The sequence below is a fragment of the Cavia porcellus genome, unplaced genomic scaffold (assembly GCF_034190915.1).
Source record: "Cavia porcellus strain 051 isolate PalLab524CR breed Dunkin Hartley unplaced genomic scaffold, mCavPor4.1 scaffold_43, whole genome shotgun sequence".
NCBI lineage: Eukaryota > Metazoa > Chordata > Mammalia > Rodentia > Caviidae > Cavia > Cavia porcellus.
This window is the reverse complement of record NW_026947526.1, coordinates 7,104,136-7,130,453: the sequence shown is the minus strand read 5'-3', so window position 1 is coordinate 7,130,453 and position 26,318 is coordinate 7,104,136.

Genomic DNA, 26,318 nt, shown 5'->3' with positions numbered 1-26,318 from the left:
TTTCTCACTCCTACTAATGAATGTAATGTAACACACACCAATACAATGAGCACCACCCCATGATGTTTTTCTCACTCCTCCTAGTGAATGTAATGTAACACACACCCATACAATGCGCACCACCCCGTGATGTTTTTCTCACTCCTACTAGTGAATGTAATGTAACACACACCCATACAATGCGCACCACCCCGTGATGTTTTTCTCACTCCTACTAGTGAATGTAATGTAACACACACCCATAAAATGCGCACCACCCCGTGATGTTTTTCTCACTCCTACTAGTGAATGTAATGTAACACACACCCATACAATGCGCACCACCCCGCGATGTTTTTCAGAAACCTATCCTACATTGCCCCTGCATGTTCCCTGACCTCCCCATGCTGACCACCCAGCGGTGCTTTTCTCCATCCTACATTGCCACTCACTGCCTATCCTAATTCAGACCCTCCGATTCACACTACCCCGTGACGTTTTTCTCACGCCTACTAGTGAATGTAATGTAACACACACCCATACAGTGCGCACCACTCCGTGAAGTTTTTCTCACTCCTACTAGTGAATGTAATGTACCACACACCCATACAATGCGCACCACCCCGTGAGGTTTTTCTCAGTCCTACTAGTGAATGTAATGTAACACACACCCATAAAATGGGCACCACCCCATGATGTTTTTCTCACTCCTACTAGTGAATGTAATGTAACACACATCCATACAATGCGCACGACCCCGTGATGTTTTTCTCACTCCTACTAGTGAATGTAATGTAACACACATCCATACAATACGCACCACCCCGCGATATTTTTCAGAAACCTATCCTACATTGCCACTGCATGTTCCCTGACCTCCACATGCTGACCACCCCGCGGTGCTTTTCTCCATCCTACATTGCCACTCACTGCCTATCCTAATTCAGACCCTCCGATTCACACCACTCCGTTATGTTTTTTTCACTCCTACTAGTGAATGTAATGTAACACACACCCATACAATGCGCACCAGCCCGTTATGTTTTTCTCACTCCTACTAGTGAATGTAATGTAACACACACCCATACAATGCGCAAAACCCCGTGATATTTTTCTCACTCCTACTAGTGAATGTAATGTATAACCAATCCATACAATGCGCACCACCCCGTGATGTTTTTCTCACTCCTACTAGTGAATGTAATGTAACACACACCCATACAATGCGCACCACCCCGTGATGTTTTTCTCACTCCTACTAGTGAATGTAATGTAACACACACCAATACAATGCGCACCACCCCGCGATGTTTTCCAGAAACGTATCCTACATTGCCACTGCATGTTCCCTAACCTGCCCATGCTGACCACCCCGCGGTGCTTTTCTCCATCCTACATTGCCACTCAATGCCTATCCTAATTCAGACCCTCCGATTCACACCACCCCGTGATGTTTTTCTCACTCCTACTAGTGAATGTAATATTACACACACCCATACAATGCGCACCACCCCGTGATGTTTTTCTCACTCCTACTAGTGAATGTAATGCAACACACACCCATACAAAGCGCACAACCGCGCGAAGTTTTTCAGAAACCTATCCTACATTGCCAATGCATGTACCCTGACCTCCCCATGCTGACCACTCCGCGGTGCTTTTCTCCATCCTACATTGCCACTCACTGCCTATCCTAATTCAGACCCTGCGATTCACACCAGCCCGTGCTGTTTTTCTCACTCCTACTAGTGAATGTAATGTAACACACACCCATACAATGCGCACCACCCCGTGATGTTTTTCTCACTCCTTCTAGTGAATGTAATGTAACACACACCCATACAATGCGCACCACCACGTGATGTTTTTCTCACTCCTGCTAGTGAATGTAATGTAACACACACACCTACAATGCGCACCACCCCGTGATGTTTGTCTCACTCATACTAGTGAATGCAATTTAACACACACCCATACAATGCGCACCACCCCGTGATGTTTTTCTCACTCCTACTAGTGAATGTAATGTAACACACACCCATACAATGCGCACCAACCCATGATGTTTTTCTCACTTCTACTAGTGAATGTAATGTAACACACACCCATACAATGCGCACCACCCCGAGATGTTTTTCAGAAACCTATCCTACATTGCCACTGCATGTTCCCTGACCTCCCCATGCTGACCACCCCGCGGTGCTTTTCTCCATCCTACATTGCCACTCACTGCCTATCCTAATTCAGACCCTCAGATTCACACCACCCCGTGATGTTTTTCTCACTCGTATTAGTGAATGTAATGTAACACACACCCATACAATGCGCACCACCCCGCGATGTTTTTCAGAAACCTATCCTACATTGCCACTGCATGTTCCCTGACCTCCCCATGCTGACCACCCCGCGGTGCTTTTCTCCATCCTACATTGCCACTCACTGCCTATCCTAATTCAGACCCTCCGATTCACACTACCCCGTGACGTTTTTCTCACGCCTACTAGTGAATGTAATGTAATACACACCCATACAATGCGAACCACCCCGTGAAGTTTTTCTCACTCCTACTAGTGAATGTAATGTACCACACACCCATACAATGCGCACCACCCCGTGATGTTTTTCTCACTCCTACTAGTGAACGTAATGTAACACACACCCATAAAATGGGCACCACCCCGTGATGTTTTTCTCACTCCTACTAGTGAATGTAATGTAACACACACCCATACAATGCACACGACCCCGTGATGTTTTTCTCACTCCTACTAGTGAATGTAATGTAACACACACCCATACAATACGCACCGCCCCGCGATATTTTTCAGAAACCTATCCTACATTGCCACTGCATGTTCCCTGAACTCCCCATGCTGACCACCCCGCGTTGCTTTTCACCATCCTACATTGCCACTCACTGCCTATCCTAATTCAGACCCTCCGATTCACACCACTCCGTGATGTTTTTCTCACTCCTACTAGTGAATGTAATGTAACACACACCCATACAATGTGCACCAGCCCGTTATGTTTTTCTCACTCCTACTAGTGAATGTAATGTAACACACACCCATACAATGCGCAACACCCCGTGATATTTTTCTCACTCCTACTAGTGAATGTAATGTATAACACATTCATACAATGCGCACCACCCCGTGATGTTTTTCTCACTCCTACTAGTGAATGTAATGTAACACACACCCATACAATGCGCACCACCCCGTGATGTTTTTCTCACTCCTACTAGTGAATGTAATGTAACACACACCAATACAATGCGCACCACCCCGCGATGTTTTCCAGAAACCTATCCTACATTGCCACTACATGTTCCCTAACCTACCCATGCTGACCACCCCGCGGTGCTTTTCTCCATCCTACATTGCCACTCACTGCCTATCCTAATTAAGACCCTCCGATTCACACCACCCCGTGATGTTTTTCTCACTCCTACTAGTGAATGTAATGTAACACAAACCCATACAATGCGCACCACCCCGCGATGTTTTTCATAAACCTATCCTACATTGCCACTGCATGTTCCCTGACCTCCCCGTGCTGACCACCGCGCGGTGGTTTTCTCCAGCCTACATTGCCACTCACTGCCTATCCTAATCCAGACCCTCCGATTCACACCACCCCGTGATGTTTTTCTCAAACCTACTAGTGAATGTAATGTAACACACACCCATACAATCCGCACAACCCCGCGATGTTTTTCAGAAACCTATCCTACATTGCCAATGCATGTTCCCTGACCTCCCCATGCTGACCACCCCGTGGCGCATTTCTCCATCCTACATTGCCACTCACTGCCTATCCTAATTCAGACCCTCCATTCACACCACCCCGTGATGTTTTTCTCACTCCTACTAGTGAATGTAATGTTACACACACCCATACAATGCGCACCACCCCGTGATGTTTTTCTCACTCCTACTAGTGAATGTAATGTAACACACACCCATACAAGGCGCACCACCGCGCGAAGTTTTTCAGAAACCTATCCTACATTGCCACTGCATGTTTCCTGACCTCCCCATGCTGACCACCCCGCGGTGCTTTTCTCCATCCTACATTGCCACTCACTGCCTATCCTAATTCAGACCCTCCGATTCACACCACCCCGTGATGTTTTTCTCACTCCTACTAGTGAATGTAATATAACACACACCCATACAATGCGCACCACCCCGTGATGTTTATCTCACTCCTACTAGTGAATGTAATGTAACACACACCCATACAATGCGCACCACCCCGTGATGTTTTTCTCACTCCTACTAATGAATGTAATGTAACACACACCAATACAATGAGCACCACCCCATGATGTTTTTCTCACTCCTCCTAGTGAATGTAATGTAACACACACCCATACAATGCGCACCACCCCGTGATGTTTTTCTCACTCCTACTAGTGAATGTAATGTAACACACACCCATACAATGCGCACCACCCCGTGATGTTTTTCTCACTCCTACTAGTGAATGTAATGTAACACACACCCATAAAATGCGCACCACCCCGTGATGTTTTTCTCACTCCTACTAGTGAATGTAATGTAACACACACCCATACAATGCGCACCACCCCGCGATGTTTTTCAGAAACCTATCCTACATTGCCCCTGCATGTTCCCTGACCTCCCCATGCTGACCACCCAGCGGTGCTTTTCTCCATCCTACATTGCCACTCACTGCCTATCCTAATTCAGACCCTCCTATTCACACCACCCCGTGATGTTTTTCTCACTCCTACTAGTGAATGTAATGTAACACACACCCATACAATGCGCACCACCCCGTGAGGTTTTTCTCACTCCTACTAGTGAATGTAATGTAACACACCCCCATACAATGCGCACCACCCCGCGATGTTTTTCAGAAACCTATGCTACATTGCCACTGCATGTTCCCTGACCTCCCCATGCTGACCACCCCGCGGTGCTTTTCTCCATCCTACATTGCCACTCACTGCCTATCCTAATTCAGACCCTCCGATTCACACAACCCCGTGATGTTTTTCTCACTCCTACTAGTGAATGAAATGTAACACACACTCATACAATGCGCACCACCCCGTGATGTTTTTCAGGAACCTATCCTACATTGCCACTGCATGTTCCCTGTCCTCCCCATGCTGCCCACCCCACGGTGCTTTTCTCCATCCTACATTGCCACTCACTGCCTGTCCTAATTCAGACCCTCCGATTCACACCACACCGTGATGCTTTTCTCATTCCTACTAGTGAATGTAGTGTAACACACACCCATACAATGCACACCACCCCGTGATGTTTTTCTCACTCCTACTAGTGAATGTAATGTAAAACACACCCATACAATGCGCACCACCCCGTGATGTTTTTCTCACTCCTACTAGTGAATGTAATGTAACACACACCCATACAATGCGCACCACCCCGTGATGTTTTTCTCACTCCTACTAGTGAATGTAATGTAACACACACCCATAAAATGGGCACCACCCCGTGATGTTTTTCTCACTCTTACTAGTGAATGTAATGTAACACACACCCATACAATGCGCACCACCCCGAGATGTTTTTCAGAAACCTATCCTACATTGCCACTGCATGTTCCCTGACCTCCCCATGCTGACCACCCCGCGGTGCTTTTCTCCATCCTACATTGCCACTCACTGCCTATCCTAATTCAGACCCTCCGATTCACACCACCCCGTGATGTTTTTCTCACTCGTACTGGTGAATGTAATGTAACACACACCCATACAATGCGCACCACCCCGCGATGTTTTTCAGAAACCTATCCTACATTGCCACTGCATGTTCCCTGACCTCCCCATGCTGACCACCCCGCGGTGCTTTTCTCTATCCTACATTGCCACTCACTGCCTATCCTAATTCAGACCCTCCGATTCACACTACCCCGTGACGTTTTTCTCACGCCTACTAGTGAATGTAATGTAACACACACCCATACAGTGCGCACCACCCCGTGAAGTTTTTCTCACTCCTACTAGTGAATGTAATGTAACACACACCCATAAAATGGGCACCACCCCGTGATGTTTTTCTCACTCCTACTAGTGAATGTAATGTAACACACACCCATACAATGCGCACGACCCCGTGATGTTTTTCTCACTCCTACTAGTGAATGTAATGTAACACACACCCATACAATACGCACCACCCCGCGATATTTTTCAGAAACCTATCCTACATTGCCACTGCATGTTCCCTGACCTCCACATGCTGACCACCCCGCGGTGCTTTTCTCCATCCTACATTGCCACTAACTGCCTATCCTAATTCAGACCCTCCGATTCACACCACTCCGTGATGTTTTTTTCACTCCTACTAGTGAATGTAATGTAACACACACCCATACAATGCGCACCAGCCCGTTATGTTTTTCTCACTCCTACTAGTGAATGTAATGTAACACACACCCATACAATGCGCAACACCCCGTGATATTTTTCTCACTCCTACTAGTGAATGTAATGTATAACCCATCCATACAATGCGCACCACCCCGTGATGTTTTTCTCACTCCTACTAGTGAATGTAATGTAACACACACCCATACAATGCGCACCACCCCGTGATGTTTTTCTCACTCCTACTAGTGAATGTAATGTAACACACACCAATACAATGCGCACCACCCCGCGATGTTTTCCAGAAACGTATCCTACATTGCCACTGCATGTTCCCTAACTTGCCCATGCTGCCCACCCCGCGGTGCTTTTCTCCATCCTACATTGCCACTCAATGCCTATCCTAATTCAGACCCTCCGATTCACACCACCCCGTGATGTTTTTCTCACTCCTACTAGTGAATGTAATGTAACACAAACCAATACAATGCGCACCACCCCGCGATGTTTTTCATAAACCTATCCTACATTGCCACTGCATGTTCCCTGACCTCCCCATGCTGCCCACCGCGCGGTGGTTTTCTCCAACCTACATTGCCACTCACTGCCTATCCTAATCCAGACCCTCCGATTCACACCACCCCGTGATGTTTTTCTCAAACCTACTAGTGAATGTAATGTAACACACACCCATACAATCCGCACATCCTCGCGATGTTTTTCAGAAACCTAACCTACATTGCCAATGCATGTTCCCTGACCTCCCCATGCTGACCACCCCGTGGCGCTTTTCTCCATCCTACATTGCCACTCACTGCCTATCCTAATTCAGACCCTCGATTCACACCACCCCGTGATGTTTTTCTCACTCCTACTAGTGAATGTAATCTTACACACACCCATACAATGCGCACCACCCCGTGATGTTTTTCTCACTCCTACTAGTGAATGTAATGTAACACACACCCATACAATGCGCACCACCGCGCGAAGTTTTTCAGAAACCTATCCTACATTGCCACTGTATGTTTCCTGACCTCCCCATGCTGACCACCCCGCGGTGCTTTTCTCCATCTACATTGCCACTCACTGGCTATCCTAATTCAGACCCTCCGATTCACACCACCCCGTGATGTTTTTCTCACTCCTACTAGTGAATGTAATATAACACACACCCATACAATGCGCACCACCCCGTGATGTTTATCTCACTCCTACTAGTGAATGTAATGTAACACACACCCATACAATGCGCACCACCCCGTGATGTTTTTCTCACTCCTACTAATGAATGTAATGTAACACACACCAATACAATGAGCACCACCCCATGATGTTTTTCTCACTCCTCCTAGTGAATGTAATGTAACACACACCCATACAATGCGCACCACCCCGTGATGTTTTTCTCACTCCTACTAGTGAATGTAATGTAACACACACCCATACAATGCCCACCACCCCGTGATGTTTTTGTCACTCCTACTAGTGAATGTAATGTCACACACACCCATAAAATGCGCACCACCCCGTGATGTTTTTCTCACTCCTACTAGTGAATGTAATGTAACACACACCCATACAATGCGCACCACCCCGCGATGTTTTTCAGAAACCTATCCTACATTGCCCCTGCATGTTCCCTGACCTCCCCATGCTGACCACCCAGCGGTGCTTTTCTCCATCCTACATTGCCACTCACTGCCTATCCTAATTCAGACCCTCCTATTCACACCACCCCGTGATGTTTTTCTCACTCCTACTAGTGAATGTAATGTAACACACACCCATACAATGCGCACCACCCCGTGAGGTTTTTCTCACTCCTACTAGTGAATGTAATGTAACACACCCCCATACAATGCGAACCACCCCGCGATGTTTTTCAGAAACCTATGCTACATTGCCACTGCATGTTCCCTGACCTCCCCATGCTGACCACCCCGCGGTGCTTTTCTCCATCCTACATTGCCACTCACTGCCTATCCTAATTCAGACCCTCCGATTCACACCACCCCGTGATGTTTTTCTCACTCCTACTAGTGAATGTAATGTAACACACACCCATACAATGCGCAACACCCCGTGATGTTTTTCTCACTCCTACTAGTGAATGTAATGTAACACACACCCATACAATGCGCACCACCCCGTGATGTTTTTCTCACTCCTACTAGTGAATGTAATGTAACACACACCCATACAAAGCGCACGACCGCGCGAAGTTTTTCAGAAACCTATCCTACATTGCCAATGCATGTTCCCTGACCTCCCCATGCTGACCACTCCGCGGTGCTTTTCTCCATCCTACATTGCCACTCACTGCCTATCCTAATTCAGACTCTGCGATTCACACCAGCCCGTGCTGTTTTTCTCACTCCTACTAGTGAATGTAATGTAACACACACCCATACAATGCGCACCACCCCGTGATGTTTTTCTCACTCCTTCTAGTGAATGTAATGTAACACACACCAATACAATGCGCACCACCACGTGATGTTTTTCTCACTCCTGCTAGTGAATGTAATGTAACACACACACCTACAATGCGCACCACCCCGTGATGTTTGTCTCACTCATACTAGTGAATGTAATGTAACACACACCCATACAATGCGCACCACCCCGTGATGTTTTTCTCACTCCTACTAGTGAATGTAATGTAACACACACCCATACAATGCGCACCACCCCATGATGTTTTTCTCACTTCTACTAGTGAATGTAATGTAACACACACCCATACAATGCGCACAACCCCGAGATGTTTTTCAGAAACCTATCCTACATTGCCACTGCATGTTCCCTGACCTCCCCATGCTGACCACCCCGCGGTGCTTTTCTCCATCCTACATTGCCACTCACTGCCTATCCTAATTCAGACCCTCAGATTCACACCACCCCGTGATGTTTTTCTCACTCGTACTAGTGAATGTAATGTAACACACACCCATACAATGCGCACCACCCCGCGATGTTTTTCAGAAACCTATCCTACATTGCCACTGCATGTTCCCTGACCTCCCCATGCTGACCACCCCGTGGTGCTTTTCTCCATCCTACATTGCCACTCACTGCCTATCCTAATTCAGACCCTCCGATTCACACTACCCCGTGACGTTTTTCTCACGCCTACTAGTGAATGTAATGTAATACACACCCATACAATGCGAACCACCCCGTGAAGTTTTTCTCACTCCTACTAGTGAATGTAATGTACCACACACCCATACAATGCGCACCACCCCGTGATGTTTTTCTCACTCCTACTAGTGAATGTAATGTAACACACACCCATAAAATGGGCACCACCCCGTGATGTTTTTCTCACTCCTACTAGTGAATGTAATGTAACACACACCCATACAATGCGCACGACCCCGTGATGTTTTTCTCACTCCTACTAGTGAGTGTAATGTAACACACACCCATACAATACGCACCACCCCGCGATATTTTTCAGAAACCTATCCTACATTGCCACTGCATGTTCCCTGAACTCCCCATGCTGACCACCCCGCGTTGCTTTTCTCCATCCTACATTGCCACTCACTGCCTATCCTAATTCAGACCCTCCGATTCACACCATTCCGTGATGTTTTTCTCACTCCTCCTAGTGAATGTATTGTAACACACACCCATACAATGCGCACCAGCCCGTTATGTTTTTCTCACTCCTACTAGTGAATGTAATGTAACACACACCCATACAATGCGCAACACCCCGTGATATTTTTCTCACTCCTACTAGTCAATGTAATGTATAACACATTCATACAATGCGCACCACCCCGTGATGTTTTTCTCACTCCTACTAGTGAATGTAATGTAACACACACCCATACAATGCGCACCACCCTGTGATGTTTTTCTCACTCCTACTAGTGAATGTAATGTAACACACACCAATACAATGCGCACCACCCCGCGATGTTTTCCAGAAACCTATCCTACATTGCCACTACATGTTCCCTAACCTGCCCATGCTGACCACCCCGCGGTGCTCTTCTCCATCCTACATTGCCACTCACTGCCTATCCTAATTAAGACCCTCTGATTCACACCACCCCTTGATGTTTTTCTCACTCCTACTAGTGAATGTAATGTAACACACATCCATACAATGCGCACCACCCCGTGATGTTTTTCTCACTCCTACTAGTGAATGTAATGTAACACACACCCATACAATGCGCACCAGCCCGTGATGTTTTTCCCACTCCTACTAGTGAATGTAATGTAACACACACCCATACAAGGCGCACAACCCCGCGATATTTTTCAGAAACCTATCCTACATTGCCAATGCATGTTCCCTGACCTCCCCATGCTGACCACCCCGTGGCGCTTTTCTCCATCCTACATTGCCACTCACTGCCTATCCTAATTCAGACACTCGATTCACACCACCCCGTGATGTTTTTCTCACTCCTACTAGTGAATGTAATGTTACACACACCCATACAATGCGCACCACCCCGTGATGTTTTTCTCACTCCTACTAGTGAATGTAATGTAACACACACCCATACAATGCGCACCACCGCGCGAAGTTTTTCAGAAACCTATCCTACATTGCCACTGCATGTTTCCTGACCTCCCCATGCTGACCACCCCGCGGTGCTTTTCTCCATCCTACATTGCCACTCACTGCCTATCCTAATTCAGACCCTCCGATTCACACCACCCCGTGATGTTTTTCTCACTCCTACTAGTGAATGTAATATAACACACACCCATACAATGCGCACCACCCCGTGATGTTTATCTCACTCCTACTAGTGAATGTAATGTAACACACACCCATACAATGCGCACCACCCCGTGATGTTTTTCTCACTCCTACTAATGAATGTAATGTAACACACACCAATACAATGCGCACCACCCCATGATGTTTTTCTCACTCCTCCTAGTGAATGTAATGTAACACACACCCATACAATGCGCACCACCCCGTGATGTTTATCTCACTCCTACTAGTGAATCTAATGTAACACACACCCATACAATGCGCACCACCCCGTGATGTTTTTCTCACTCCTACTAGTGAATGTAATGTAACACACACCCATAAAATGCGCACCACCCCGTGATGTTTTTCTCACTCCTACTAGTGAATGTAATGTAACACACACCCATACAATGCGCACCACCCCGCGATGTTTTTCAGAAACCTATCCTACATTGCCCCTGCATGTTCCCTGACCTCCCCATGCTAACCATCCAGTGGTGCTTTTCTCCATCCTACATTGCCACTCATTGCCTATCCTAATTAAGACCCTCCTATTCACACCACCCCGTGATGTTTTTCTCACTCCTACTAGTGAATGTAATGTAACACACACCCATACAATGCGCACCACCCCGTGAGGTTTTTCTCACTCCTACTAGTGAATGTAATGTAACACACACCCATAAAATGCGCACCACCCCGTGATGTTTTTCTCACTCCTACTAGTGAATGTTATGTGACACACCCCCATACAATGCGCACCACCCCGCGATGTTTTTCAGAAACCTATGCTACATTGCCACTGCATGTTCCCTGACCTCCCCATGCTGACCACCCCGCGGTGCCTTTCTCCATCCTACATTGCCACTCACTGCCTATCCTAATTCAGACCCTCCGATTCACACCACCCCGTGATGTTTTTCTCACTCCTACTAGTGAATGTAATGTAACACACACCCATACAATGCGCACCACCCCGTGATGTTTTTCTCACTCCTACTAGTGAATGTAATGTAACACACACCAATACATTGCGCACCACTCCGTGATGTTTTTCTCACTCCTAATAGTGAATGTAATGTAACACACACCCATACAATGCCCAACACCCCCTGATATTTTTCTCACTCCTACTAGTGAATGTAATGTAACACACACCCATACAATGCGCACCACCCCGTGATGATTTTCTCACTCCTACTAGGGAATGTAATGTAACACACACCCATACAAGCGCACCACCCCGCGATGTTTTTCAGAAACCTATACTACATTGCCACTGCATGTTCCCTGACCTCCCCATGCTGACCACCCCGCAGTGCTTTTCTCCATCCTACATTGCCACTCACTGGTATCCTAATTCAGACCCTCCGATTCACACCACACCGTGATGCTTTTCTCATTCCTACTAGTGAATGTAGTGTAACACACACCCATACAATGCACACCACCCCGTGATGTTTTTCTCACTCCTACTAGTGAATGTAATGTAAAACACACCCATACAATGCGCACCACCCCGTGATGTTTTTCTCACTCCTACTAGTGAATGTAATGTAACACACACCCATACAATGCGCACCACCCCGTGATGTTTTTCTCACTCCTACTAGTGAATGTAATGTAACACACACCCATACAATGCGCACCACCCCGAGATGTTTTTCAGAAACCTATCCTACGTTGCCACTGCATGTTCCCTGACCTCCCCATGCTGACCACGCCGCGGTGCTTTTCTCCATCCTACATTGCCATTCACTGCCTATCCTAATTCAGACCCTCCGATTCACACCAACCCGTGATGTTTTTCTCACTCCTACTAGTGAATGTAATGTAACACACACCCATACAATGTGCACCACCCCGCGTTGTTTTTGAGAAACCTATCCTACATTGCCACAGCATGTTCCCTGACCTCCCCATGCTGACCACCCAGTGGTGCTTTTCTCCATCCTACATTGCCACTCACTGCCTATCCTAATTCAGACCATCCGATTCACACCACCCCGTGATGTTTTTCTCACGCCTACTAGTGAATGTAATGTAACACACACCCATACAATGCGCACCACCCCGTGATGTTTTTCTCACTCCCACTAGTGAATGTAATGTACCGCACACCTATACAATGCGCACCACCCCGTGATGTTTTTCTCACTCCTACTAGTGAATGTAATGTAACACACACCCATAAAATGGGCACCACCCCGTGATGTTTTTCTCACTCCTACTAGTGAATGTAATGTAACACACACCCATAAAATGGGCACCACCCCGTGATGTTTTTCTCACTCCTACTAGTGAATGTAATGTAACACACACCCATACAATGCGCACCACCCCGTGATGTTTTTCTCACTCCTACTAGTGAATGTAATGTAACACACACCCATACAATGCGCACCACCCCGCGATGTTTTTCAGAAACGTATCCTACATTGCCACTGCATGTTCCCTGACCTCCCCATGCTGACCACCCCGCGGTGCTTTTTTCCATCCTACATTGCCACCAACTGCCTATCCTAATTCAGACCCTCCGATGCACACCACCACGTGATGCTTTTCTCACTCCTACTAGTGAATGTAATGTAACACACACCCATACAATGCGCACCACCGCGTGATGTTTTTCTCACTCCTAGTAGTGAATGTAATGTAACACACACCCATACAATGCGCACCACCCCGTGATGTTTTTCTCACTCCTACTAGTGAATGTAATGTAACACACACCCATACAATGCGCACCACCCCGTGATGTTTTTCTCACTCCTACTAGTAAATGTAATGTAACACACACCCATACAATGCGCACCACCCCGCGATGTTTTTCAGAAACCTATCCTACATTGCCACTGCATGTTCCCTGACCTCCCGATGCTGACCACCCCGCGGGGCTTTTCTATATCCTACATTGCCACTCACTGCCTATCTTAATTCAGACCCTCCGATTCACACCACCCCGTGATGTTTTTCTCACTCCTACAAGTGAATGTAATGTAACACACACCCATACAATGCGCACCACACCGTGATGTTTTTCTCACTCCTACTAGTGAATGTAATGTAACACACACCAATACAATGCGCACCACCCCATGATGTTTTTCTCACTCCTCCTAGCGAATGTAATGTAACACACACCCATACAATGCGCACAACCCCGTGATGTTTTTCTCACTCCTACTAGTGAATGTAATGTAACACACACCCATACAATGCGCACCACCCCGTGATGTTTTTCTCACTCCTACTAGTGAATGTAATGTAACACAAACCCATACAATGCGCACCACCCCGCGATGTTTTTCAGAAACCTATCCTACATTGCCACTGCATGTTCCCTGACCTCCCCATGTTGACCACCGTGCGGTGGTTTTCTCCATCCTACATTGCCACTCACTGCCTATCCTAATCCAGACCCTCCGATTCACACCACCCCGTGATGTTTTTCTCACTCCTAATAGTGAATGTAATGTAACACACACCCATACAATGCGCACCACCCCGTGATGTTTTTCTCACTCCTACTAGTGAATGTAATGTAACACACCCCCATACAATGCGCACCACCCCGCAATGTTTTTCAGAAACCTATACTACATTGCCACTGCATGTTACCTGACCTCCCCATGCTGACCACCCCGCGGTGCTTTTCTCCATCCTACATTGCCACTCACTGCCTGTCCTAATTCAGACCCTCCGATTCACACAACCCCGTGATGTTTTTCTCACTCCTACTAGTGAATGAAATGTAACACACTCATACAATGCGCACCACCCCGTGATGTTTTTCATTAACCTATGCTACATTGCCACTGCATGTTCCCGGTCCTCCCCATGCTGCCCACAACACGGTGCTTTCCTCCATCCTACATTGCCACTCACTGCCTATCCTAATTCAGACCCTCCGATTCACACCACCCCGTGATGTTTTTCTCACTCCTACTAGTGAATGTAATGTAACACATACCCATACAATGCGCACCACCCCGTGATGTTTTTCTCACTCCTACTAGTGAATGTAATGTAACACACACCAATACAATGCGCACCACCCCGTGATGTTTTTCTCACTCCTGCTAGTGAATGTAATGTAACACACACCCATACAATGCGCACATCCCCGTGATATTTTTCTCACTCCTACTAGTGTATGTAATGTAACACACACCCATACAATGTGCACCACCCCGTGATGTTTTTCTCACTCCTACTAGGGAATGTAATGTAACACACACCCATAAAAGCGCACCACCCCGCGATGTTTTTCAGAAACCTATCCTACATTGCCACTGCATGTTCCCTGACCTCCCCATGGTGACCACCCCGCGGTGCTTTTCTCCATCCTACATTGCCATTCACTGCCTATCCTAATTCAGACCCTCCGATTCACACCAACCCGTGATGTTTTTCTCACTCGTACTAGTGAATGTAATGTAACACACACCCATACAATGCGCACCACCCCGCGTTGTTTTTCAGAAACCTATCCTACATTGCCACAGCATGTTCCCTGACCTCCCCATGCTGACCACCCCGCGGTGCTTTTCTCCATCCTACATTGCCACTCACTGCCTTTCCTTATTCAGAACCTCCGATTCACACCACCCCGTGATGTTTTTCTCACTCCTACTAGTGAATGTAATGTAACACAAACCCATAAAATGCGCACCCCCCCGCGATGTTTTTCATAAACCTATCCTACATTGCCACTGCATGTTCCCTGACCTCCCAATGCTGACCACCGCGCGGTGGTTTTCTCCATCCTACATTGCCACTCACTGCCTATCCTAATCCAGACCCTCCGATTCACACCACCCCGTGATGTTTTTCTCACTCCTCCTAGTGAATGTAATGTAACACACACCCATACAATGCGCACCACCCCGTGATGTTTTTCTCACTCCTACTAGTGAATGTAATGTAACACACACCCATACAATGCGCACCAGCCCGTGATGTTTTTCTCACTCCTACTAGTGAATGTAATGTAACACACACCCATAAAATGCGCACCACCCCGTGATGTTTTTCTCACTCCTACTAGTGAATGTAATGTAACACACACCCATACAATGCGCACCACCCCGCTATGTTTTTCAGAAACCTATCCTACATTGCCCCTGCATGTTCCCTGACCTCCCCATGCTGACCACGCAGCGGTGCTTTTCTCCATCCTACATTGCCACTCACTGCCTATCCTAATTCAGACCCTCCGATTCACACCACCCCGTGATGTTTTTCTCACTCCTACTAGTGAATGTAATGTAACACACACCCATACAATGCGCACCACCCCGTGATGTTTTTCTCACTCCTAATAGTGAATGTAATGTAACACACCCCCATACAATGCGCACCACCCCGCGATGTTTTTCAGAAACCTATCCTACATTGCCACTGCATGTTCCCTGACCTCCCCATGCTGACCACCCCGTGGTGCTTTTCTCCATCCTACATTGCCACTCACTTCCTATCCTAATTCAGACCCTCCGATTCACACCACACCGTGATGCTTTTCTCACTCCTACTAGTGAATGTAATGTAACACACACCCATACAATGCACACCACCCCGTGATGTTTTTCTCACTCCTACTAGTGAATGTAATGTAAAACACACCCATACAATGCGCACCACCCCGTGATGTTTTTCTCATTCCTACTAGTGAATCTAATGTAACACACACCCATACAATGCGCACCACCCCGTGATGTTTTTCTCACTCCTACTAGTGAATGTAATGTAACACACACCCATACAATGCGCACCACCCCGAGATGTTTTTCAGAAACCTATCCTACATTGCCACTGCATGTCCCCTGACCTCCCCATGGTGACCACCCCGCGGTGCTTTTCTCCATCCTACATTGCCATTCACTGCCTATCCTAATTCAGACCCTCCGATTCAAACCAACCCGTGATGTTTTTCTCATTCCTACTAGTGAATCTAATGTAACACACACCCATACAATGCGCACCACCCCGTGATGTTTTTCTCACTCCTACTAGTGAATGTAATGTAACACACACCCATACAATGCGCACCACCCCGAGATGTTTTTCAGAAACCTATCCTACATTGCCACAGCATGTTCCCTGACCTCCCCATGCTGACCACCGCACGGTGGTTTTCTCCATCCTACATTGCCACTCACTGCCTATCCTAATCCAGACCCTTCGATTCACACCACCCCGTGATGTTTTTCTCACTCCTACTAGTGAATGTAATGTTACACACACCCATAAAATGCGCACCACCCCGTGATGTTTTTCTCACTCCTACTAGTGAATGTAATGTAACACACACCCATACAATGCGCACCACCCCGCGATGTTTTTCAGAAACCTATCCTACATTGCCAGTGCATGTTCCCTGACCTCCCCATGCTGACCACCCCGCGGCGCTTTTGTCCATCCTACATTGCCAATCACTGCCTATCCTAATTCAGACCCTCCGATTCACACCACCCCGTGATGTTTTTCTCACTCCTACTAGTGAATGTAATGTTACACACACCCATAAAATGCGCACCACCCCGTGATGTTTTTCTCACTGCTACTAGTGAATGTAATGTAACACACACCCATACAATGCGCACCACCGCGCGAAGTTTTTCAGAAACCTATCCTACATTGCCACTGCATGTTCCCTGACCTCCCCATGCTGACCACCCCACGGTGCTTTTCTCCATCCTACATTGCCACTCACTGCCTATCCTAATTCAGACCCTCCGATTCACACCACCCCGTGATGTTTTTCTCACTCCTACTAGTGAATGCAAAGTAACACACCCCCATACAATGCGCATCACCCCGCGATGTTTTTCAAAACCTATCCTACATCGACACTGCATGTTCCCTGACCTCCCCATGCTGACCACCCCGCGGTGCTTTTCTCCATCCTACATTGCCACTCACTGCCTATCCTATTTCAGACCCTCCGATTCACACAACCCCGTGATGATTTTCTCACTCCTACTAGTGAATGAAATGTAACACACACTCATACAATGCACACCACCCCGTGATGTTTTTCAGGAACCTATCCTACATTGCCACTGCATGTTCCCTGTCCTCCCCATGCTGCCCACCCCACGGTGCTTTTCTCCATCCTACATTGCCACTCACTGCCTATCCTAATTCAGACCCTCCGATTCACACCACCCCGTGATGCTTTTCTCACTCCTACTAGTGAATGTAATGTAACACACACACATACCATTCGCACCACCCCGTGATGTTTTTCTCACTCCTACTAGTGAATGTAATGTAACACACACCAATACAATGCCCACCACCCCGTGATGTTTTTCTCACTCCTACTAGTGAATGTAATGTAACACACACCCATACAATGCGCACCACCCCGTGATATTTTTCTCACTCCTACTAGTGAATGTAATGTAACACACACCTATACAATGCGCACCACCCCGTGATGTTTTTCTCACTCCTACTAGGGAATGTAATGTAACACACACCCATACAAGCGCACCACCCCGCGATGTTTTTCAGAAACCTATCCTAAATTGCCACTGCATGTTCCCTGACCTCCCCATGCTGACCACCCCGCGGTGCTTTTCTCCATCCTACATTGCCACTCACTGCCTATCTTAATTCAGACCCTCCGATTCACACCACCCCGTGATGTTTTTCTCACTCCTACTAGTGAATGTAATGTAACACAAACCCATACAATGCGCACCACCCCGTGATGTTTTTCTCACTCCTACTAGTGAATGTAATGTAACACAAACCCATACAATGCGCACCACCCCGTGATGTTTTTCTCACTCCTACTAGTGAATGCAAAGTAACACACCCCCATACAATGCGCACCACCCCGCGATGTTTTTCAAAACCTATCCTACATTGCCACTGCATGTTCCCTGACCTCCCCATGCTGACCACCCAGCGGTGCTTTTCTCCATCCTACATTGCCACTCACTGCCTATCCTATTTCAGACCCTCCGATTCACACAACCCCGTGATGTTTTTCTCACTCCTACTAGTGAATGAAATGTAACACACACTCATACAATGCACACCACCCCGTGATGTTTTTCAGGAACCTATCCTACATTGCCACTGCATGTTCCCTGTCCTCCCCATGCTGCCCACCCCACGGTGCTTTTCTCCATCCTACATTGCCACTCACTGCCTATCCTAATTCAGACCCTCCGATTCACACCACCCCGTGATGTTTTTCTCACTCCTACTAGTGAATGTAATGTAACACACACCAATACCATTCGCACCACCCCGTGATGTTTTTCTCACTCCTACTAGTGAATGTAATGTAACACACACCAATACAATGCCCACCACCCCGTGATGTTTTTCTCACTCCTACTAGTGAATGTAATGTAACACACACCCATACAATGCGCACCACCCCGTGATATTTTTCTCACTCCTACTAGTGAATGTAATGTAACACACACCTATACAATGTGCACCACCCCGTGATGTTTTTCTCACTCCTACTAGGGAATGTAATGTAACACACACCCATACAAGCGCACCACCCCGCGATGTTTTTCAGAAACCTATCCTACATTGCCACTGCATGTTCCCTGACCTCCCCATGCTGACCACCCTGCGGTGCTTTTCTCCTTCCTACATTGCCACACACTGCCTATCCTAATTCAGACCATCCGATTCACACCACACCGTGATGCTTTTCTCACTCCTACTAGTGAATGTAATGTAACACACACCCATACAATGCACACCACCCCGTGATGTTTTTCTCACTCCTACTAGTGAATGTAATGTAAAACACACCCATACAATGCGCACCACCCCGTGATGTTTTTCTCACTCCTACTAGTGAATGTAATGTAACACACACCTATACAATGCGCACCACCCCGTGATGTTTTTCTCACTCCTACTAGGGAATGTAATGTAACACACACCCATACAAGCGCACCACCCCGCGATGTTTTTCAGAAACCTATCCTACATTGCCAGTGGATGTTCCCTGACCTCCCCATGCTGACCACCCCGCGGTGCTTTTCTCCATCCTACATTGCCACTCACTCCCTATCCTAATTCAGACCCTCCGATTCACACCACACCGTGATGCTTTTCTCACTCCTACTAGTGAATGTTATGTAACACACACCCATACAATGCACACCACCCCGTGATGTTTTTCTCACTCCTACTAGTGAATGTAATGTAACACACACCCATACAATGCGCACCGCACCGCGATGTTTTTCTCACTCCTACTAGTGAATGTAATGTAACACACACCCATACAATGCGCACGACCCCGTGATGTTTTTCTCACTCCTAGTAGTGAATGTAATGTAACACACACCCATACAATGCGCACCACCCCGTGATGTTTTTCTCACTCCTACTAGTGAATGTAATGTAACCCACACCCATACAATACACACCACCCCGTGATGTTTTTCTCACTCTTACTAGTGAATGTAATGTAACACACACCCATACAATGCGCACCACCCCGTGATGTATTTCTCCCTCCTACTAGTGAATGTAATGTAACACACACCCATACAATGCGCACCACCCCGTGATGTTTTTCTCACTCCTACTAGTGAAGGTAATGTAACACACACCCATACAATGCGCACCACACCGAGATGTTTTTCAGAAACCTATCCTACATTGCCACTGCATGTACCCTGACCTCCCCATGCTGACCACCCCGCGGTACTTTTCTCCATCCTACATTGCCACTCACTGCCTATCCTAATTCAGATGCTCTGACTCACGCCACCCCGTGATGTTATTCTCACTCCTACTAGTGAATGTAATGTAACACACACCCATACAATGCGCACCAGCCCGTGATGTTTTTCTCACTCCTACTAGTGAAGGTAATGTAACACACACCAATACAATGCGCACCACCCCGTGATGTTTTTCTAACTCCTACTAGTGAATGTAATGTAACACACTCCCATACAATGCGCACCACCCCGTGATGTTTTTCTCACTCCTACTAGTGAATGTAATGTTACACACCAATACAATGCGCACCACCCCGTGATGTTTTTCTCACTCCTACTAGTGAATGTAATGTTACACACCAACACAATGCGCACCACCCCGTGATGTTTTTCTCACTCCTACTAGTGAATGTAATGTTACACACCCATACAATGCGCACCACCCCGTGATGTTTTTCAAGACCCTATCCTACATTGCCACTGCATGTTCCCTGACCTCCCCATGCTGCCCACCCCACGGTGCTTTTCTCCATCCTACATTGCCACTCACTGCCTATCCTAATTCAGACCCTCCGATTCACACCACCCCGTGATATTTTTCTCACGTCTAATAGTGAATGTAATGTACCGCACACCCATACAATGCGCACCTCCCCGTGATGTTTTTCTCACTCCTACTAGTGAATGTAATGTAACACACACCCATACAATGCGCACCACCCCGTGATGTTTTTCTCACTCCTACTAGTGAATGTAATGTAACACACACCCATACAACGCGCACCACCCCACGATGTTTTTCAGAAACCTATCCTAAATTGCCACTGCATGTTCCCGGACCTCCCCATGCTGACCACCCCGCGGTGCTTTTCTCCATCCTACATTGCCACTCACTGCCTGTCCTAATTCAGATGCTCCGACTCACACCACTCCGTGATGTTATTCTCACTCCTACTAGTGAATGTAATGTAACACACACCCATACAATGCGCACCAGCCCGTGATGTTTTTATCACTCCTACTAGTGAAGGTAATGTAACACACACCAATACAATGCGCACCACCCCGTGATATTTTTCTCACTCCTACTAGTGAATGTAATGTTACACACACATACAATGCGCACCACCCCGTGATGTTTTTCAGGAACCTATCCTACATTGCCACTGCATATTCCCTGTCCTCCCCATGCTGCCCACCCCACGGTGCTTTTCTCCATCCTACATTGCCACTCACTGCCTATCCTAATTCAGACCCTCCGATTCACACCACCCCGTGATGCTTTTCTCACTCCTACTAGTGAATGTAATGTAACACACACACATACCATTCGCACCACCCCGTGATGTTTTTCTCACTCCTACTAGTGAATGTAATGTAACACACACCAATACAATGCCCACCACCCCGTGATGTTTTTCTCACTCCTACTAGTGAATGTAATGTAACACACACCCATACAATGCGCACCACCCCGTGATATTTTTCTCACTCCTACTAGTGAATGTAATGTAACACACACCTATACAATGCGCACCACCCCGTGATGTTTTTCTCACTCCTACTAGGGAATGTAATGTAACACACACCCATACAAGCGCACCACCCCGCGATGTTTTTCAGAAACCTATCCTAAATTGCCACTGCATGTTCCCTGACCTCCCCATGCTGACCACCCCGCGGTGCTTTTCTCCATCCTACATTGCCACTCACTGCCTATCCTAATTCAGACCCTCCGATTCACACCACCCCGTGATGTTTTTCTCACTCCTACTAGTGAATGTAATGTAACACAAACCCATACAATGCGCACCACCCCGTGATGTTTTTCTCACTCCTACTAGTGAATGTAATGTAACACAAACCCATACAATGCGCACCACCCCGTGATGTTTTTCTCACTCCTACTAGTGAATGCAAAGTAACACACCCCCATACAATGCGCACCACCCCGCGATGTTTTTCAAAACCTATCCTACATTGCCACTGCATGTTCCCTGACCTCCCCATGCTGACCACCCAGCGGTGCTTTTCTCCATCCTACATTGCCACTCACTGCCTATCCTATTTCAGACCCTCCGATTCACACAACCCCGTGATGTTTTTCTCACTCCTACTAGTGAATGAAATGTAACACACACTCATACAATGCACACCACCCCGTGATGTTTTTCAGGAACCTATCCTACATTGCCACTGCATGTTCCCTGTCCTCCCCATGCTGCCCACCCCACGGTGCTTTTCTCCATCCTACATTGCCACTCACTGCCTATCCTAATTCAGACCCTCCGATTCACACCACCCCGTGATGTTTTTCTCACTCCTACTAGTGAATGTAATGTAACACACACCCATACCATTCGCACCACCCCGTGATGTTTTTCTCACTCCTACTAGTGAATGTAATGTAACACACACCAATACAATGCCCACCACCCCGTGATGTTTTTCTCACTCCTACTAGTGAATGTAATGTAACACACACCCATACAATGCGCACCACCCCGTGATATTTTTCTCACTCCTACTAGTGAATGTAATGTAACACACACCTATACAATGCGCACCACCCCGTGATGTTTTTCTCACTCCTACTAGGGAATGTAATGTAACACACACCCATACAAGCGCACCACCCCGCGATGTTTTTCAGAAACCTATCCTACATTGCCACTGCATGTTCCCTGACCTCCCCATGCTGACCACCCTGCGGTGCTTTTCTCCTTCCTACATTGCCACACACTGCCTATCCTAATTCAGACCATCCGATTCACACCACACCGTGATGCTTTTCTCACTCCTACTAGTGAATGTAATGTAACACACACCCATACAATGCACACCACCCCGTGATGTTTTTCTCACTCCTACTAGTGAATGTAATGTAAAACACACCCATACAATGCGCACCACCCCGTGATGTTTTTCTCACTCCTACTAGTGAATGTAATGTAACACACACCTATACAATGCGCACCACCCCGTGATGTTTTTCTCACTCCTACTAGGGAATGTAATGTAACACACACCCATACAAGCGCACCACCCCGCGATGTTTTTCAGAAACCTATCCTACATTGCCAGTGGATGTTCCCTGACCTCCCCATGCTGACCACCCCGCGGTGCTTTTCTCCATCCTACATTGCCACTCACTCCCTATCCTAATTCAGACCCTCCGATTCACACCACACCGTGATGCTTTTCTCACTCCTACTAGTGAATGTTATGTAACACACACCCATACAATGCACACCACCCCGTGATGTTTTTCTCACTCCTACTAGTGAATGTAATGTAACACACACCCATACAATGCGCACCGCACCGCGATGTTTTTCTCACTCCTACTAGTGAATGTAATGTAACACACACCCATACAATGCGCACGACCCCGTGATGTTTTTCTCACTCCTAGTAGTGAATGTAATGTAACACACACCCATACAATGCGCACCACCCCGTGATGTTTTTCTCACTCCTACTAGTGAATGTAATGTAACCCACACCCATACAATACACACCACCCCGTGATGTTTTTCTCACTCTTACTAGTGAATGTAATGTAACACACACCCATACAATGCGCACCACCCCGTGATGTATTTCTCCCTCCTACTAGTGAATGTAATGTAACACACACCCATACAATGCGCACCACCCCGTGATGTTTTTCTCACTCCTACTAGTGAAGGTAATGTAACACACACCCATACAATGCGCACCACACCGAGATGTTTTTCAGAAACCTATCCTACATTGCCACTGCATGTACCCTGACCTCCCCATGCTGACCACCCCGCGGTGCTTTTCTCCATCCTACATTGCCACTCACTGCCTATCCTAATTCAGATGCTCTGACTCACGCCACCCCGTGATGTTATTCTCACTCCTACTAGTGAATGTAATGTAACACACACCCATACAATGCGCACCAGCCCGTGATGTTTTTCTCACTCCTACTAGTGAAGGTAATGTAACACACACCAATACAATGCGCACCACCCCGTGATGTTTTTCTAACTCCTACTAGTGAATGTAATGTAACACACTCCCATACAATGCGCACCACCCCGTGATGTTTTTCTCACTCCTACTAGTGAATGTAATGTTACACACCAATACAATGCGCACCACCCCGTGATGTTTTTCTCACTCCTACTAGTGAATGTAATGTTACACACCAACACAATGCGCACCACCCCGTGATGTTTTTCTCACTCCTACTAGTGAATGTAATGTTACACACCCATACAATGCGCACCACCCCGTGATGTTTTTCAGGACCCTATCCTACATTGCCACTGCATGTTCCCTGACCTCCCCATGCTGCCCACCCCACGGTGCTTTTCTCCATCCTACATTGCCACTCACTGCCTATCCTAATTCAGACCCTCCGATTCACACCACCCCGTGATATTTTTCTCACGCCTACTAGTGAATGTAATGTACCGCACACCCATACAATGCGCACCTCCCCGTGATGTTTTTCTCACTCCTACTAGTGAATGTAATGTAACACACACCCATACAATGCGCACCACCCCGTGATGTTTTTCTCACTCCTACTAGTGAATGTAATGTAACACACACCCATACAACGCGCACCACCCCACGATGTTTTTCAGAAACCTATCCTAAATTGCCACTGCATGTTCCCGGACCTCCCCATGCTGACCACCCCGCGGTGCTTTTCTCCATCCTACATTGCCACTCACTGCCTGTCCTAATTCAGATGCTCCGACTCACACCACTCCGTGATGTTATTCTCACTCCTACTAGTGAATGTAATGTAACACACACCCATACAATGCGCACCAGCCCGTGATGTTTTTATCACTCCTACTAGTGAAGGTAATGTAACACACACCAATACAATGCGCACCACCCCGTGATATTTTTCTCCCTCCTACTAGTGAATGTAATGTTACACACACATACAATGCGCACCACCCCGTGATGTTTTTCAGGAACCTATCCTACATTGCCACTGCATATTCCCTGACCTCCCCATGCAGCCCACCCCACGGTGCTTTTCTCTATCCTACATTGCCACTCACTGCCTATCCTAATTCAGACCCTCCGATTCACACCACCCCGTGATGTTTTTCTCACTCCTATTGTGAATGTAATGTAACACACACCCATACAATGCGCACCACCCCGTGATGTTTTTCTCACTCCTACTAGGGAATGTAATGTAACACACACCCATACAAGCGCACCACCCCGAGATGTTTTTCAGAAACCTATCCTACATTGCCACTGCATGTTCCCTGACCTCCCCATGCTGACCACCCCGCGGTGCTTTTCTCCATCCTACATTGCCACTCACTGCCTATCCTAATTCAGACCCTCCGATTCACACCACACCGTGATGCTTTTCTCACTCCTACTAGTGAATGTTATGCAACACACACCCATACAATGCTCACCACCCCGTGATGTTTTTCTCACTCCTACTACTGAATGTAATGTAACACACACCCATACAATGCGAACCACCCCGTGA